Source organism: Peromyscus eremicus, chromosome 19 (genome assembly GCF_949786415.1).
Source record: "Peromyscus eremicus chromosome 19, PerEre_H2_v1, whole genome shotgun sequence".
In the NCBI taxonomy this organism is placed as follows: domain Eukaryota; kingdom Metazoa; phylum Chordata; class Mammalia; order Rodentia; family Cricetidae; genus Peromyscus; species Peromyscus eremicus.
Genome location: NC_081435.1, coordinates 16,696,782 through 16,717,462, shown reverse-complemented (window position 1 = coordinate 16,717,462; position 20,681 = coordinate 16,696,782).

The following is a 20,681-nucleotide window of genomic DNA, read 5'->3' as shown; positions in this document are numbered from 1 at the left end:
GTTTGGCTATTTGTCTCTGTGCTTTATCCGACCTTGGTCTCAACAATTCTCGATCATATAAACCCTCCTCATTCTCGCTAATTGGACTCCCAGAGATCCACCTGGGGCCTAGTCATGGATCTCTGCATCCAGATCCCTCAGTAGTTGGATGAGGTTTCTAGCACGACAATTAGGGTGTTTGGCCATCCCATCACCAGAGTAGGTCAGTTCGGACTGTCTCTCGACCATTGCCAGCAGTCTGTTGTGGGGGTATCTTTGTGGATTTCTGTGGGCCTCTCTAGCACTTTGTTTCTTCCTATTCTCATGTGGTCTTCATTTACCATGGTCTCCTATTCCTTGTTCTCCCTCTCTGTTGTTGATCCAGCTGGGATCTCCCACTCACCCAAGCTCTCATGAAGAAGCTAGAGGCTCATGTAGAGGAAAAGACAAAACTTGTTACTCTTGCAAAGGACTTGGTTTCAATTTCAAGCATTCACACGGTAGCTTGCAGCAATCAATACCTCTGGTACCATCTTTGTCTTCTGGATTTGTGTGGGGGGGTGTCACCAGGTACACACGTGGTTCACATACATATATAGAGGCCAAATATTCATAAATATAAAGTAAATAAATCTTCAAAATTTTAAATGCTTGCCATTTGGAACTAGGGTCTCAACAGGTTGTCCACACTGTTTCAAAAAGACTGTGCAGCCAGGGAAGCCTTGAACTAGCAATACATTTGGTTCAAGCTCCTGAACAACTGGAATAACATGTATGTGCCATCTGAGTATTTTAGACAGTCATGTATTGTTTGCATTTGTCCCAAACACAGCTCATACTTGCCCAGAGTTGTCATTCCAGCTCAGCCTGTACCCCATGTACTTTAGCTCAGTAGGAGCTCCCGTCGGGCTCATAACCACAAGTGTGCTAGGACAGCTGTTACCTTTGCTGAATCCCTGTCTTCCTATGCAGACCTCAGGTGTGTGTACTCCCTATGTCAGTGTCTCAGTCTCCTGTTTTTCTTTTTTTCTGTTCCACCCTTTGAAGACTCTTCTTCAGCTCTTTGTGCAATTCTATTCCTGCTCATGTGGATAAGGGCAGGGATGATTGAAAGACAAAGGGCCTTAAAGAGGAATGACCACCTATCAAATAAATATCCAGCTGCTTTTTTATAGGTAGCTTGATAAGAGCTATACAAGTAAATGAAGAGTCACTCCCTGTTTTTAAAAAAATCTATACTTTACTTCAAAGGAAACTATGATGGAAAACAAAACCTATTGTGTCTTTTCTTTCTCAAATGATATCTCCTGAACACAGTCTGCTGGGTTGTTGGCAGTGAGTGAGAAACACGATTCTCTTACTGAGTCTGTGTTCTTTGCAGGCATATAACCTTTCTCAGAGCTAGAAGACTTCTAGGAAACAATAGGTAACTTCTACCACTGTCAGTAAGCATGGAGCTAAGGAAACAAGGGTATAAAGAAGTACCCATATATTAATTCAGGTTGATAACTAAGCTTGACCCCATGCTCTTTATGAGCTTCAGATGCAGAGGAGCTCATCCAGGGGGTTGTAACTCCTTTACCAAACCTCTGCCTGCAAAACTATATACGTTACAATTCACAACAGTAGCAAAATTACATTTATGAAGTAGCATTGGAAATACTTGGATGGTTGGGGGTCACCACAATGGGAGGAAATGTATTAAAGGATCACGGCATTAGGAAAGTTGAAAAGCACTGCTCTTGTTTTGCACTTTATTCTCTTACAAACTAAAAAGAGTCTAGCTAAAGTCTCAGACAGGGCAGTGGTTCAAGGTGAGCAGCCCAGGTCTGTGGTGACAATAGATCTGATTACTGTTGTTTTCCTGAACTTGTCAACATTTTTGAGGTCTTAGTGGCATCGTTTAACAAATTAAGGTCACATTAACCCTCTTTTCAGTGGATTTTTCTAGAAATGAAACCTGGAGATACTTCTTTAGCAGTGAAATAACACATCCAAATAAGCACAAATTACATATAAAGTGGACATGCTTCTGCAATTATTCTCAAATAAGCATACACATCCATTTATAATTGACCTCATGAAGATGTTGTTCCTTGGGCTCCTGGAGATCTTCTTAATTTTTGTGCTAACAAAAGCATTCATTTATAACAGCTTTCTAGATTCACGAATAAATCATTGAACAGTGAAGGCATTGTTGGTTACAAAACATAAGTCATCTCATCCCACTAGCTACAGAATGGAAAAATGACTTAATGTAAGCACCAAGAGGAAAATGGTTGTGATTTCACCACACATCATAACTTTGTAGATAGTTTTTTATGTTTCCCAAAGCCAAGGGACTACTAAGTGTGGACTGGGAATATACCAATGGGAATATCAAAAGCTTTGCTCTTTCTTTGAGGGAAAAGATATTTCAGAATGCATTGCCTCTGAAGTTTGAGAATCATTCTCTCTATTTAAGTATGATGAGCCTGCAAAAGACAGGCTACACCTCCCGGAGAGAGAAAATGGAGCACAGGCAATAGGTGCACAAGTAAAACAAACAAACAAAAAACACAAGAAGAGACAACCCTAATGAGAAAGAAAGAAAAGGGGATGGGCACTTCAGACTCATATACATGTTCTCAGAGGTAGCATATTTAATGTGAGAGATCTGGTCCTGTCATATGGTGGATTGGGCAAGGGAAAGTAGCACCCTACCATCACCTCTCACCACCCATGGCGGATGGGATAGCTCGTCCTGAGGTCACAAGAGCCAGAGAGCTAGCCCTGTCTCTCACCAGCTTTAGCACTCATCAGAGTGGCCCCTGTACTTCAACTAGGCAACACAGTAGAGCTTGTCCTGGTTGGGTGTAGTATGGGAGAGTCAAGCCTGAGGGTGTAAGATCAGGAGAATTGGCCTTGCCCCTTGCTGCTTACTATATAGGGTGAACTATCAGGACAGTGCTGGAGAGTTCACCCTGGTGATGAGGATGAGGGAGAACTGACAGGCTGACTAATCCAGCAACCACCCAGACCTACTACCGAGGCCATGAATTAGACCATCCTAACATCTATGATCTGCTGGAGCATGTGACAGGGTCTGTTCTGCAGACCCAAAGTTGTAGAATTTCCATGACACAGGACAACAACAGGATATTCAAGAGGAGTCTCACTGAGGGCCTAGTATCAATATTGTAGCAGAAACCAGAGGCCTTGAACAGATCAATGACTTCTTTGCAATGAACATTGGCAAGTAAAGATGAATGGACTGAAGGGTAAACTTGTGACTAACTGTTTCACACTACAGCTTCCACAATGAGATTTTTCTTTTCTTTTCCTTTTTCCTTACCTTTTAAATTTTATCTTATTTTATCTTGGCAGAGGTGGGAGTTTCAAGGGCAGAGGGTGGATACAAAGGGAGAGGAGAAGAATGAGATCTAGATGAATAATATGAAATCTACAAAGAATCAATAAAAAGTTGAATTAGAAAAGAAAGAACAAGGATAATTTGGTTTTTGACCAGGGATTCATAATTCATTCCTCAATGTCACGTTACGTTTGACTGTAGATGAGGAAGTTCTGAAGTTCTGAAGTGTTTCAAACTGGAGTTCACTTTAGGAGCTGAACATAGGATATTGAATCTGTCTGGTTTAGTTACTCTTGGAACCCAGACAAGAAGCACTTGAACACTCTACCCACTCTGATCATTAGAGCAACTCGTGCACCAGAAAGCAAGAGTCTACGAATGTGTAGGAGGAGTATCTACTGAGACTTCCTGGATTCTTTAATCTGTGAATGAGCAAGTATGTGCATGTTATATTAAAACTCACATTCAAGCATGTATTGTAGAGGCTGAGGAAGGAGGATTATAAGTCTAGGACTAGCCTGCTTACACAGAAAGACATTCCTATTGTCCATAGTTCTGTTGCTAACCAAAGAGGAACCATTGGAGAAGTGTCCCTTATCACTTCATGATTGTGTTTTGTGAAGTGGTAAATATAAGATGGAAGTTCAGAGAAAAAGCTGCATCTGGAGAGTTTCTGGCTCTTGATGCACAATCAATTTTTAATTCTGGTTCTTGGAAATTTGATGACCAATAGCCAGGTTTATTTTATAAATTTTGTAATAATTATTAAATTATTTCTATGCTTTAGAATACGACCTTACTTATTTCTTCCTCTAATTAACTTTCTTTCATTTTCTCCCTTCAATTTTTTGAAACAGATGATATGCCATTAATTGAGAGACTTACTAATTATGTTCTAGCACTTGGGACTTATAAAATAAACAGTAAGACTCAGTGACAAAGGTTGTTTTCTGGGTTGCTTTTCAAAAGTGAACTACTTATGTGCAGAAATACATATAAGAGAAAATGTGAGGGATATTATTTTATAATAAACATCATTTGCTTATGGAACTGGAGGCTTTAGTTTAAGAAACACATAAATAACAAAAACAAGTGGATGTTTCTAGGGTCTTCAAACACAAATGGCTAAAAGACATCTATCTAGTCCTGCAGTTGTTCAGTTCCTTGAGTCAACATTCCTAAATTTGCTTTTTACATGTATGTGGGAAAATGTAAAAAAGTTTAATGAAGGTATAATGAAAATACATTATTACAGGACCTTAATCACCAGACAGAATTGTAAATGTTCTCACATCATCACATCTCCTCATGAGGTCATCACATCTTTTGTTGGTCATGTCCAGTCAGTCAGGGCTACCTTGCTAGGGTTTCCTGTATAGGCTTCACTTTGTTCTGCTAATTTATAATTGAACACATAGTTGCTGGATATAAGCCCAGCAAGTGATTGATTGAGCCTAAAATGACCTTTTAAAATACTTAATGATTTTCATTTCTGTCTGGATTTATTAAGTTTTGAATTCAACATTACAGCATAAAGGAGCAATGAGATGTAATCTATTTCAAGATCCTAACAGAGATATCAAATGCTAAGCAAAGAACCAAAACATTCAGAAACTCCTACATCTGTAGACCTCAGCTAGCCTTCTCTTTTCTGAAGAGGAAATAGAGGGGCAGCGGACCTGGGGAAGAAGGGAGGTTGGGGAGACCTGGGAGGAGTGGAAAGAGGGGCAACTCTGGTCGGGATGTATTTGTATGAGAAAAGGATCTATTTTAAAAAATCTCATATCTGTCAAGGATCTATCTTCACCTTGGATCCAAAACTCAAAGATATTAATTGAACATATTTTATTTACTATAATATATTTTAAAATTTAAAAATAATTTAAATTTACCAAGGTTTTATAAACCACTGTTTACATGAGTAATCTTAAAATGAGTAGCCATAATGACATTCCAATACAGGGGAGTATACTAGTGCTTTTGTATCAAACAAGGAGATTCCTCTACACAACAAAAGTACTCATCAGAGAGTCAGCATCAGGGGATGTGAGGACTTCATACTCTTGCCCCCTTCAAATTGTACCTAAGATGCTCCTGACAGTGGAAGACACAGAGCATAATCACATACTGCACATCATTTCTCCTGACTTCTGTTTGAACACAACAGATTGAATACTCTGAGAACATTTCTTTCTCTCTCTTTTTCTGTCTTCAGTGTTACATGTGTGCATAGAATGAATGTGTGATACATGTTTTTACATGTCTGTATGTACATGTGCATATGGTCATGCATGTGATGCTAGAGATGAATGTTTAGAATCATTCTCCATCATTGTTCTATCTTAGACACTGAGGCATGGTACCAGCTGAACCCACAGATCACATACATAGCTAGTCTAAATCTCACCTTTGCTCTGGGGATCCCCTTTCTCTGTGGAGTCTGGAATAACAGGGCAACAGACACACCTACTTAGCATTTATGTAGGTCTGCACATCTGATATCTGGTCCTCACAATTGTATGGCAAGCTCTTTCACCTCCGAGATGTCTCCCCAGCCTTTCTCCCTTTCTTACCTTTCCTCCCTGTTGGAGCCAACTAGGTTTCTTAGTGGCTGTACCCAGCAGGACTGCATAAGAGGTTGATTGGATCATAAGCCTGAGTACCAGGTGCTTGTAAGGGTTTACACTTGGCTATAACTAGCAAGGGGGAGGTCGTTTGCCCCTTCCCTTGGTATTGTTATAAATCGCCCTTTGGAATAAAGTTTTGGGCCAGTGGATAAGGATCTAGGCCCACTGGAGGCTATCCTCCCTTCTCTCTGTTTCTCTCCCCTCTTTATTTCTATCTAAATCTCTTATCCCTGATTCCTCAAGAGTCCCTGGGGTAAAAAATGTGGGAGCTGCTCTCCCACACCCTCCTCCCTTCTTTTATTCCTTTCTTCATTTTTTTCATTAGATACTTTGCCCGTTATTGTATATCTCAGTCTTTATTATCATTAGATTCAGGCTATGCCTCATTGGAAGGAGCATAACAGAAATGATGCTACCTCCATTAAGGGACTACATGGCTTCACAGTGTCCCATGAATGACCACATCATTAAATCATCTGCCATGGGAATCCACTGTGGAAAAATAATTGCCCCTTTGTAATTAAAGGTATTTTGAGGGTAAATTATTTCAAACTATTAATATCCCACTGCATGTAAGCTTTGTAATGATTATAGAACTTATTTATATCACTAAGAATTTTATTTACCTCTTTATTAAGAAGCTGCAGCAACCTTTTACTGTCCTTTATGCTGATGTTTAAAACATATCAGATTTCCCCATGGACACTCATTTTAATTAGCACCTGTATCTTTTTGACCTGTCTCTATCATTGAGCAAATATTTACCTTTCAACAGTAGATGTTTGATGCTCTTCAGAATCACTCACTGATGGGAATGTCTGTTTCTTTAGTTGGGGATAAGTTGGAAGTCAAAGTGTTGACATTAGCTACTCTTGATCCTTTTACAGTATTATTGTCACCAGGCCATCTCAATGGACAGATGTGATAGCGTGCACATGGACATTAATTAGCATACCTTTAGACAGAGACGTATTTCAATATGACTAATTAGTGTAATTACAACGATTTATTCTAGCTTGCTCCATTTTGATAATTGTAATTTCTTAGAGAGACCCAAAGTGTTACAGCCTCCGGAAATGGGAGTGCCTATTTTAAACTGTCTGATGTTGGCGCTGGTAACCAAACCAGCATCCTCTGCACCAGCACTACATACTCTTCACTTCTGGGACATCTCTCCATCTTCAGATTGTACACATGAGTGTATTAAAATGGTAACAGAATTTATTAAGATATAAATTTAGGAAATACACTTACGATTACAGAATGGAGTAGACAGCAGAAGTAGTCCTCTGATCTGACCGGGAGCAATTCTGCCTTGTGAGCAGGAGCAGGCAGCAGCACACATGACCCTTTTCCAACCCCTTATAAGAGGTCAAGCACAAGGGCAGGAAGCACCGCCTCCTTTGGGCTGTATAGCCCAGGGTCATGAGTGGAGCAAATACCGCTACACACAGAAAATGAGTGAAAGAGTCACAACAATAAGTACAATAAGACAACAAGAGCCAACTTTAATACTGACCTTTTCATCAGTGCTTGATACAGACAGAGAGACAGATACATAGATAAGAACATTTACTAAAAGACTTAGGTCTCTTTAAAACTGAGCCTCATGGAAGGTCAATTATTTTACCGAGACCTTCCTGCAATTTGAAATCAAAATATGAACTGAAGTCTTAATTTCAGTGCATAAATCTCCGAGCATGTATTCTAGCTTTCTATGAAATGTATATATTCTTTTATATTAATAATAAACTCTTCATTATTAGAAGTCCCTTCTTTTTCTTCATCCTCAGTGTCTAGTATATGCATATCATGTCTGAGATGCATGTTGGTCTCCTGAATACATTAGCACCATAATACAATTATGTGACTTGTGGGAAGGTCTAATCCTACAGCAAGCACAGGGAAGTGTCCAGTACTTTCAGCCAAGCCTTTCTCCCACTCTTTTCTTATTTCTGAAGCAGAATACAAGCAACAGCACACTTTCTGATTGGTGTGGAGACCACTGAGGCGCTCCTGCATTATTCAATCTAACCACAGTGGCTTCCAAGGGGGAAAAAAATACCTCTGCAGAGGCTTCACTGGTCTGCATCGCATGCACAAGTATGAAGGATTTCTTTGCTCTCAAACTTTCAGTTGGGAGTAGAATCTCCCTGCTGAGCTCAGTTGCTCACTGTAGCACTTAAGATATGATTTGGCACATGGAGTCCATGGTATCCCCAAGCTGATCCCCTTCCCTACATGTTTCTGAGGCTTAGACAGCCACAAGAAATGGGATTCTTGACTATCAGCTAGTAACAGATAGGCTACCCTGGAGAGTTGACCACCCACTGATGAATTCCAAAGATAAAATCACTGTCCTTTTAACAGTGGGCCATATGTGTATTACTGTTTGTAGAAGGAAAACATGTTTTAATGAGCCAGGATATTTTCCTGAGACGCTATTATATTAACAAAATTTTGCTGATGGCTGTTGTTAAAAATGTTTGAAATTGTGTCCTCAAGGCAGGAGCTTTACAGCATAAGTATGGCTCCATAATTCAGAATTCCAAGGAAAGACAGTAGTACTGTGTGTTGGGCTTGGAGGTGGGGTAGAAAGATGAAATGAAGATAGAAAATTCATTCCTGATAAAATTTAAAGAAAATACAGTTTCTTTAAACAAGAATGAGAAGGGACAGGTGGGACTAAAGACCAAAGCAAATATTGAGCAGAGTCATGCACAGGTATGTCATGAATTGTTTTCAGGATCTATAAGGGCATCATAACGAAGCTGGACTGTATCCTGAATACAGTCAGTAAAACTTATGGGAAACTGAGCAATAAAAAGTTAAATGTGGGTAAGGACAATGTTTATAGTGTGAAAAGAAATCACATCAAGTAAATATTTAGAAAATTCTCAAACCATCCAGTTGGAAAATAATTGGGGCTTGGTGGAACTTGGAGCACTGGGAGGTTGTAGGGGATGCAGTGCTCAAGGAGAGGAGGAGGGGAGGACTTTCAGAGGCTGTGAATTATTATCTTAGTCTGTTTTTGTCATCTAAGCCTGGCCCTGGCATTATCCCAAAGTGAACACTTTCATTTTCAGATTACAGCTCCTTTTGTTGACACATTTACTCGATAAGTGCTCATCTAATACCCATTCTAAGTATCAGTTCCCAAAGCATGCATGTGTCTTCCCTGCTTTTGGGATAAGAAGATCCCTTGGACAACATTGCAGTATTCTATCCATGTCTCTTTCACCAACCTCTTCACCATCACTGCCTCCTACTGGGTAGATGGTACAGGAAGGCAATGCTTTGTCTGATGAAAAATTACAGTACTTAGGTGAAACCCTTTCATTTCTGATAAAAATATACTCCTTCACACCAATACCAATAATTGATAAGGAGGCAGGATTCACATGTGTGGACAGCTGTCACGAAGAGAAAGGGAGGGGGCTTTTGTTTCCCTCTCTCTAAGCTCAGACAATAGGCAAAGACTCTGGTCACACCAGTGTTAAATTTCTAAAGTAGCCACAGCACTGAGCAGCACTGCTGACAGTTTTTGCTGCCTCCTTGCTTTGTGGCTTCTGTGTAGTTCCTTTGTGAGCTCTGTAACAAAGTAGAGTGCCCTAGGGTCACTCAGACTGTGTCATCATTCACCCCTCACTATTGTGACTCCAAGATGAGAAGGCACTATGCATTGTGACTATATTCCTTGCAGATTGTTCATTTTGATTGAAGTTTATTATGAAAATTCTAGGCAAGCAATAATTCAGAGAAAGGAGAGTTCTTCCTACAACAGAAAGGCCCAGCTGAGAGGATAGGAGAGATGTCTGCTGCATACAATGCTCCCAACAGAAGCAGGAGTGGCAGAGATGACTGATAGGCAAAGGTCTCATTGCTGATGGTGTTTACATGGCATTCCAAGCCTCATATCACTGAAGACAGGAATATTACAGCCCTCTCCAACTGAGGCAGCAACTACAGTTTCCTCTCAGCTCTAACACATACATTACAGTCTTCTTGCTGGTGGAATGGGTATGTCTCAATATAAAATGTTTCAGTAATCTCTTACTTTTCTAGATATTTCACAGGGCAATCATCCCTCTGTTTTCTTCCTCCACAGAGTTCCCAGAACACAGTAATAGATTTGGAAATGGAGAAGTCCTATGAGCAAACAAGTAGGATTGAATGATTTTAGATGATACAGCTAGCTGAAGGCTTGGGGTCAGGCATAGGTCCAAGAGTGGCACTTATTGAACAACAGAAAAAAGGGAAGACAAACAATATTACAATGAGATAATTAACTAATAAGGTAAAGAAAAAATAAACATTTTTTTTCATTTTACTAAATCTGATTTTATTCCATTCTGAATTCTGCTATTGGGCAATAGATGCCTTAAAGGAGTGGCCAAAAGAAAGATAGAAGCATGAAGGAGGGAATTAAGCAGGAAGCATGAGGAAAGGGAGAAGCGGGAAAGGAAGGAAGGAGGGGAAGGGAAGACAGAAAAGAGGGGAGAAACAAGTAACTTACTAACTGAAAGGTCACTTTTGTGTTAACAGACATATAGCATTTCCTCCTCCGATGTTAGGAAACTCCACAGCCAGAACATTTTACCACTGCAGCCTCAAAGCATGTGTGATATTTAAGAGACATGGAACAGCTCAGGGAAACACACCGTGTTTTTTTGTTTACCCTCTGTGATCTTCACATGTTTCTCTACACCCCTGAAAACCATGGTTTCCCTGTCTAGAAATACTGCAAACAACAGTTCTTCACGATAGACATTCAATAAAATTGAAGATAGCAGTCAACTTTGAATGTGGGATAAAGTGAATGGTTTTTCTTTCAGTATGAGTATACCTCATGCAAGATTTAAACATGACTTCCCATCTTGCATTTTAAACTTCTTTACAGGTAAGTTTTTCATATATGTGAAGTTGTGGGAAATACTATGCTGATTTTACATATGACCTCTAGCTAATCTGATCTCGCCAGCAGCAGCAACTTGTAGAACTGTAATGCAGTGTGATAGCCAGGTTCTGGGCAATGCAACAAAGAAGCAAAAAAGAGCCATAAAGTACCAGAAAGAGCATCACTCCCCTTGCTCTTTAACTGTGAGGTTGAAACTCCTGTCTCTACACTCCATTCTGAATCATGCAACAAATTCACTCTGCTAATTTTCTAGAAATGTATCATATCAAGATTTATATCACTGGCAGCATAGAACATGTGAGTTTTTTAAATTGTCTTGATTTTATAAAGAACAATCCTCTGGAAATGAATGCAGTTATCATGTGATTACAATTTTTTGCATTTGTAAATATTTGTTTTGTGTCTCAAAATCTGGTTCATTTTAGTTAAGCTTCATCATGCTGTTGCATAGAATGTGTCTTCTTTGGTGTTTTGGTGGGTTATTTCGTAGATATTCATTAAGTTTCTTTAATGTATGATGTCAATTAATTTTTATCTTTTCTATATTGTCTCCAAATAGCCTGTCTTTTTGGAAAGTTAAATATTAAATCCAACTTCTATTAAAGGACTGATGTTGGTCTGTGTATTTAAATATAGTAGTGGATATTTTTTATGAAATAGGGTTCCCCACAGTTTGGTACATATATATTAATGACAATAATTTCTTCTTGGTTAACTGTTCTTTGTTTAAACAGAGTTGTCCCTCTTTATCTCTTTTGATGAGTTTTAGTTTGAAGTCTATTTTTTCAGATATTAGAATAGCAATGCCTCTGTGCATCTTGGTCTCATTTGATTGGATGCTTTTTCCCGTCCTTTTACTCCAGGACTGTACTTATTTTTAAAGCTAAGATGAACAGACAATATGCCCAAACAAAGAATATGAGACAAGAAAATGTACAAAAATACCATGAATTCCTTTCATATTGGCCATCTACTGCTGAGTATGTTTGTTTGTTTGTTTGTTTGTTTTTCTTAAATGGGCCTCATATAACCAATGAGACTCCTTTGGAGACTATTAATTTTTTTCTTGGCAAGCAGATGACAATTGGAGACAACTTCTTTGTTAGGGTTGAGAGCATGTGTCCACTTCTCCTTCTCAACACTGGAACTTCATTTGGCTTGAACCAGTGCAGGAAAGGCCCTATGAAAAGTGCCACAGCTTTTCTGGGTTCATATGTACCTTAGTCTTGTTGTATCTAGATGACACTGTTCCCATGATGTCACCCATCCCCTCAGGTTCACCTTAGTCTAGTTGTATCTAGATGACACTGTTCCCATGAAGTCACCCATCCCCTCAGGTTCTTGTAATCCACATCCTCTTCTACCTAGATCTCTGAGGGTAGAGATTTGATGAAGTCATCCCATTTAGGACTGAATGTTCCAAAATCTCTTGCTCTCTGTTGATTTTCTAGTCTCAGGTCTCTGGGTTAATTCCTAGCTAGTGCAAGAGGAAGCTTTCTCTGATGATGACTGAGAGAGTAGCTGATGTGTGAGTATAGTAGTATGTCATCAGGAGTGATTTTGTTGCTATGTTCTTTAACAAAATGATAGTATTTGGTTTTCCCATGGACACATGGCCTATCTGGTCTAAGGTTCATGGCCACCTGAGCAGTGTCATCCATCAGTTCTATTTCTACCAGATAGTGATTGCTTACTCCCATCATCTTTATGCCACTTCTTCACCAGCATATCTTGCTAGCAGGTCACTATTGTAGATCACAGTACAGTTTATAGCTGTGTTAGTGGTTACTTTGATCTTCTGGCAGAGTGAATAGCACCCTTTAGTACCATGAAGTCAGCCATTGTGAAGGTTCCAGTTGATTCAATGAGATTTGTGAGTACTGGCATGAGTAATAGAGCCTTACCATCAGTTGTGTAGAGCAGACAATAGCCTTAGTAATAGCCTGAGATGTTTACCCGGGGAGGCTCCCTGGGGTTCCTTTGGACAGTAACTGAACTAGATGTAACCTATTCCTGCCACTGATGGTTTTGCTTGGTAGTGAAAGTTGTCTAATTGAGACTCTGTCTCGCTGGTTTTTTGATGACTCCATTTATATTTCTATCATATATGTATAGATTTTAAGATTTTACAGTATTAGAAAGACTCTACACTAGTAGCCTTCAATATGACCCTTAAAATGGCCTTTAGTGTTAGTTTTTCCTCCCCATATCCTTCCTTTACCCCTTTCATCCATCTCTACACATTAATCCTTCCACTCCAGTCTCTTCCATACCTCCACATTACGATATATTTTATTTACCCTACTTTGGGTGATTTTAACCTCCCCCTTAATCCCTTTCTTTTTTATACTTAAGTTCTGTAGTTACTTCAATTATAGTACAGTTACTGAATGCTGAAAATCTAGTGTCCATATATAAAAGAAAACATATAATATTTGTCTTTTTGTGTCTGGATTACTTCACTCAGGATAGCTTTCAAGCTCCATTTACTTATATGAAATGTTCATAATTTTGAAAATTTAATAGTTGAATAACATTCCATTTTTTTATTTATTTATCTTTTATTTTTTTTAAATTTTTATTTTGCAATACAATTAAGTTCTACATATCAGCCACGGGTTCCCTTGTTCTCCCCCCTCCCGCCCCCCTCACCTTCCCCCCAGCCCGCCCCCCATTCCCATCTCCTCCAGGGCAAAGCCTTCCCCACAGACTGAGATCAACCTGGTGGACTCAGTCCAGGTAGGTCCAGTCCCCTCCTCCCAGGCCGAGCCAAGGGACCCTGCATAGGCCCCAGGTTTCAAACAGCCGACTCATGCAATGAGCACAGGACCCGGTGCCAATGCCTGGATGCCTCCCAAACAGATCAGGCCAATCAACTGTCTCACCCACTCAGAGGGCCTGATCCAGTTGGTGACCCCTCAGCCATTGGTTCATATTTCATGTGTTTCCGTTTGTTTGGCTATTTGTCTCTGTGCTTAATCCGACCTTGGTCTCAACAATTCTCTCTCATATAAACCCTCCTCATTCTCTCTAATTAGACTCCCAGAGATCCACCTGGGGCCTAGTCATGGATCTCTGCATCCAGATTCCATTTTATAATGACATTTTCTTTATCTACTCATTAGTTAATTGACATCTAGACATTTTACATTTTCTGACTCTTATGAATAAAGCAATGATGGCCATGGATAGCCAAGTGTCTCTGTATTATGGCACAGAGTTTTGGGGTATATGCCCATGAGGGGTGTAGCTTGATCTTCATGTAGATTTACTCCAGCTTCTTGAGAAACCACAACACTGATTTCCATGGTGACTATAGACGTTTACACTGCCACCTGCAATGAATAAATTCTTCAGTGAAGAATTATGTTTAGGGAGCCCCCAGGCGGTGGGACCAGGACTGGTCCCTATTGCATGAGCCAGCTTTTCGGAACCTAGTGCCTATGATGAAACACTTTGTGCAGCCTAGGTTCAGGGAGGAGGGCCTTGGACCGGCCTCAACTGAATGTACCAGGCTCTGCTGACTCCCCATGGGAGACCTTGCCTTGGATGAGGTGGGAATGGGGCGTGGGTTAGGGGGAAGGGTGCAGGTGCGAAGAGGGAAGACAGGGGAATCTGTGGTTGATATGTAGAATGAACAGAAAATCTCTTAATTAAAAAAAAGAAGAAAGAAAGAAAGAATTATGTCAGAATTTTGATGGGGATTGCAATGAATCTGTATGTTTATTTTGGTAGTATAGTAATTTTCTCTATTTAATCTTATCAATTCTTGAACATAGAATGATGTTCTTCTGATTTCCTCTTCAATATCTTTCTTTAATGCCTTAAATTATTTTTCATATAGAAGTCTTTTACTTGCTTTATTAAAGTTATTCCAGATGTTTTGTTTTGTTGTTGTTATTTTATTTTGTTTTGTTTGTTGTTGTTTTGGGGTTATTGAGAAAAAATATTTTCCACTTATTTTCTCAAGTTTATGATTTGTGAATAGGAAGACTACTGATTTTTGTTAGTAATTTTGTTTAATGCTACATTGCTTAAAGTGTTTATCAGCTACAGAAGTTTCATGGTAGATATTTTAAGGTCTTCTTTGTATCAAATAATATCATGTGCCATTAGAGATACTTTGTAGTCTTTTCTAATTTATATCACATTGATCTCCTTCAGTTGTCTTATTCCGCCAACTAAGACTTCAAGACTTGAGTAAGTATGGAGAGAGTGGACATCCTTTACTTTGCTACTGATTTTAGTGTAAATGCCTTGTGTTCCTTTCCATTTCAGTTGGTGTTGGCTGTGGACTACCTGTAAGTTGCCTTCAATATATTGAGGTATGTCCCTTGCATAGCAAATCTCTCATGGATTTTATTGTGAAGGGTTGTTGGATTTTGTCAAAGGCCTTTCTTATATCTAGTGAGATGATTATGTGGTTTGGGGCTATTTATTGATTTATGTATTTTGAACCATCCCTGCACTTCTTAGCAAAAGCATAGTTGATTGTAGGGGATCTTTTTGATGTGTTCTTGCATTTGGTTTGCAAGTATTTAATTGAGAATTTTTGCATCTGTGTTCATAAGTGAAATTGTTCTGTAATTTTCTTTTCTTGTTGAGTCTTTGTGTGGTTAAGATATCAAGGTAGGTAAGGCCCTGTAAAGAGAATTGGGAAAAATTTAGGCTTTATTTTGTTAAAAAAAAGTTGAGCAGTATTGGCATTAATTCTTCTTTGAAGGTCTGTTAGAATTCTGATATGAGTCCATGTGGCCCTCGTTTTTTTTTTCTTTTTTTGGGGGGGTGAGGGGAGAATTTCATTGCAGCTTCTATTTCACTAGGGTTTTAGGTGTGTTTGAATTGCTTATTTGATCTTGATTTAATTTTAGAAGGTTATACATATTAATTAATTCATCCATTTATTTTGGGTGTTCTCGTTTGGTGGAGTCACGGATTATTTTTTGTTTTACTTAAAAATGTATTTCTTCATTTATTGGATCTAATTATTTCACTTTAATAAAAGATATAGACATTTAAAATATGTTGTGACTATAGTGACTATATGGTTTTCTTAATAAAAAGGGATGATATCCCCCCCAAAAGCTGAATAAAAATTCCTGCAAAATGACCACCCACCCTCCTACACTCTCCTTTCAGTGCAAACTACATTGTAGAAACAAAATCTCTATTAGAGAACTCATATTTTTAAATTATACCTTTATAATTCTTTGAATTTCTTTATTCTCTGTGATGATGTTCCCCCTTTCAACTTTAATTTTATTAACTTGAATCTTTTTTGTCTTTTAGTTAATTTAGCTAAGGTTTTTATCAATCTTATTGATTTTTCCTTAAGAACTAACTCTTTTATTGATTTGTTGTACTGTTTTTGCTTGTTTGTTTCTATTTTGTTTATTTCAGTCCTGAGTTTGATTATGTCTTTCCACATACTCTTATGAGTGTTTGATCTTTGTTGTTTTTCTAGAGATTTCAGGTGTGCAATTAAGTTGCTAATATGAAATCTCTCCAATGTATTTTATGTATCAATTTAGTGCCAATAATTTGCCTTGTTGAACTGCCTTCATTGTGACCCATAGGTTTGAGAATGTTATATTTTCATATTCATTCAATTCTAATATATTTTAATTTCCTTCTTTATTTCAGTATGGGCACATTTTTCATTCAGTAATACGTTGTTCAGTGTCCTTGTTTTGTAAAGTTTCTGTTGTTGATACCCAACTTTATTTTATGGTGGTCACATAAAATGCATTATATTATTTCAACTTTCTTATATCTTTAAGACTTGTTTTGTGTCCAAGTATGTGATAAATTTTAGAGAAAGTTACATGAGGTACTGAAAAGAAGGAATATTCTTTTGTGTTTGGTGAAATGTTTAGTAAATATCTGGTAGATCCATTTGATTTATGATATTTTTAACTACAGCACTTATCTATTTAGATTTTTTTTCAGATGACTTGTCTATTGGTGAAAGTTATGTAGTAAAACTACAAAATATCACCATGTGAGGCTCAGTTTGTGATCTTAGCTGCAGTAGTGTTTCTCATGAACTTGTCTGCCCCTCTCTTTGGTATATAACGGGTTAGAATTGTAATATAATCTAGATGGCTTTTTCCTTTGGTGATTATGTAGTATCATTATCTATCACTTCTGATTGGGTCTATTTGCTTGGAATAACTTTTTCCATTTCTTCACCCTGAGATGGTGTCTATCATTGATGACAAGCTCTCTGTCTTGGATAGAGCAGAAAGTTGTTTTCTGCTCTTTTTTTTTTTCTTTTTTTAAAAATTTTATTTTATTTTATAATTTAATTTAATTTTACATGTCAGCCACGGATTCCCTTGTTTTTCCCCCTCCCACCCCCACCCTCCCTGCGCATTCCCCCCAGCCCACCCCCTATTACCATCTTCTCTAGGGCAAAGACTCCCCTGGGGATTGAGTTCAACCTGGTAGATTCAGTCCAGGCAGGTCCAGTCCCCTCCTCCCAGGCTGAGCCATGTGTCCCTGCATAAGCCCCAGGTTCCAAACAGCCAGCTCATGCACTGAGGACAGGTCCTGGTCCCACTGCCTGGATGCCTCCCAAACAGATCAAGTTAATCAACTGTCTCACTTATCCAGAGGCCCTGATCCAGTTGGGGGCTCCTCAGCTATTGGTTCATAGTTCATGTGTTTCGATTCATTTGGCTATTTGTCCCTGTGCTTTTTCCAATCTTGGTCTCAACAATTCTTGCTCATACAAACCCTCCTCTTTCTCGCCAATTGGACTCCTGGAGCTCCACTTGGGACCTGGCCGTGGATCTCTTGCATCCGGTTCCCTCAGTCATTGGATGAGGTTTCTAGCACGACAATTAGGGTGTTTTGCCATCCTATCTCCAGAGTAGGTCAGTTGGGGCTGTCTCTTGACCACTGCCAGTAGTCTATTGTGGGGGTATCTTTGTGGATTTCTGTGGGCCTCTCTAGCTATTTTCTTATGTAATCTTTTAACTTGTATCTTTTCATTGGTGAATGAGAACCATTGATATTGAATTACTAATGAGCGGTGTGCATGTATGGATGAGATTGTTTCTTGGTGAATTTTAAGAGTTCTTTCTATATTAGGAATGCTCCCTGCCATGTATTTGGTTTGCCCTTTGGTTTTCACTACTTAGCTTGTATTTTCAAGTTCTTTACTTTTACAAAGCAAAAGGCTTCCATTGTGATGACATGAATTGCATCATTTATTTCCTCTTGTGGTTCATGCTTTTGCTGTCACTTTAAGAAAAATTTTCTTAACTATGTATCTTGAGGATTTCCACTGATTTTTCTAAGAGTTTTGTGATTCAATGACTTGCATTTAATTTTATAATCCATTTTCAATTTCTTGAAATTTATACCCTCTTCATCTCTCATATTTCCAACAAGTATTCAACTTTTCCATTAAATTTTCATACAAATTTTGCTTCTAAGTACTTTTATATTTTAACACATGCATCTATTGGACACGGACATAACTTTGGATGCATTTCTCTGTTCTATATGAATTTTGAATGTGCTCCTCAGTTAATATCATATGATCTTCTATTAATTAATTATAATTAATTAATATAATTAATATTATATTCAAATGAAATTATTACAACAAAAAACCTGAATATTTTAATCTAGTAAAACATCAAGGCAATTATTTGGAGGAAGTTTTAAAGATATGAAGTAATTTTCCTTAGTAGATAAGAGGTTACTTAAACTAAATATTTCATATCAGGTAAGTTGTTATCATAGTGCTTTCAAAAAATGTATGTACTTAATGTTTATCTGAGCCTCTGCCTTATATTCATAATGATTGTGTTACTAATGATATGGAATTTAACTTCTGATATTTGAAATGTTTGTTCTTGATAGTTGTTTTTAGTCTTTCTAAATGTATGCCAGCTTTATGCATTTTAGTTTTATTAAGTCTTTATTTGTTTGGTACTAAGTCTTTATTTAATTGATATTCTCCATTAAGATTTAATTCTAATTTTATTTGTTTCTATTCTATCATTTACTCGGTTAGGACTGAATGAAATTTTCTTTTTTTTCATTTTTATGAGGTAAAAATTTAAAAATTACTGAATTTCTTCTTTTGCATTTTGTAATAAATGTAGTACTACATTAGTAATGTGAATTTTCTTCTTGAAACTCTTTAAATATGTCTCACAGATTTTCCTGGCATTCTTCTGTATGTTCAAATGAATGCTGTCATTTTCTTTATAATCTCCTTGTCCTAAGAGCGATTTAACTTCCTTGGAGTTGGAAATATTCTGTCTTAGGGCTTCTATTGCTGTGAAGAGACACAGTGACCATGGCAACTTTTATAAGGAAAATACTTAATTGTGGATGGCCTACAGTTCAGAGGCTTGTTCATTTTCATCATGACAGGGAGCATGGCAACATGAAGGCAGATATAGTGCTGGACAGGTCCCTGATCGAACTACACAGCAAGAACTACACTGCAAGTTCTAAGCTATCCCTGGCTACAAGAGATCCCGCCTCAAGAAAAACATGGACTCACAACAAGAAAGAAATTTCAAGAACAAGAAATCCCTTACATCTATGCATGTTGTTTTTAGCGTGTTTTTCTTTTATCTCAGACTGCTTGATGTGTGTTCTTTATTACTTGGCTCTTCAAAGTACTTACTGTATATGCCTCTTAGGCTATGTCTGCTGGTAATTAGTAAGTATATTTACTTTTATTCTTCGTGTCCTCCTTAGCTGCAGCTGTAAACTATGCACAATAGAGTCATTGGAGAAGGGAGTCTCAATTAAGGGATTGTGCAGAGCAGGCTGGCTTGTAGCCATTTTTATCAGAGGTTGTCTTAACTGATGATTAATGTGAGATGGAACAGTCAACTGTGGGAAATTCCAATACCCAAATAGGCCTGGGATTTATAAGAAAGTAAACTATGTATAAACTAGAGAGGAAACGCATATGCAGCTTTCCTCCACGAATACTACATCAGTTCCTACTTGAGTTCCTGACCTGACATCCCTCTATGAAAGTCTATGACCTGGAAGTATAAACCAAGTAAACTTCCCCTAAGTTGGACGTTTTATGTCAGAGTGTTTCATCAAAGCAACAGAGATGGGACTGGAATACTTAATGGGATTTAAGATTCTTCCTGGACAGTTCATCCTCTAATAAGAAAGATACCATTACTCTAGTTCGCTTAACCCTGCAGCAAAGCATCACTTTCATATGAATGCTTGCACATTTGTACTAGTCTTCAATTTTAGGGAACGTATTACTTTGTGGTTTGTTTGTTTGTTATTATACTTTTTGTGAGAGAGTCTTTTACTTACTTATTTATTTTCATTTTGCATACCAACCATAATTCCCCCTCCCCTCTCTTTCCTCCTCCCATTCCCCCTGCCTCTCTCCCCAACTCACACCCCCCTCCCTCATCCACTGCTCCAAAAGGGTAAGAACTCCCATGGGGAGTCAACAAAGCCTCGTAGATTCATTTGAGTCAGGACCAACCTTCTCTTCCCTGCATCAAGGCTGAGCAAGACATCCCACCATAGGGAATGGGCTCATGCCAACTCATGCACCAGGGATAGATCCCGATTCCACTGCCAGGGCCCCCTCAAATAGACCAAGCTACACAACTGTTTCCCACATGCAGAGGGCCTAGTCCAGTCCTATGCAGGTTCCACAGCCATTGATCTAAAGTTTGTGACTTCCTACGAGCTTGGTTCAGTTGTCTCTATAGGACACTTGTTCAACTATCTTCATAGCAGCATTATTCGTAATAGCCAGAACCTGGAAACAACCTAGAAGCCCCTCAACCAA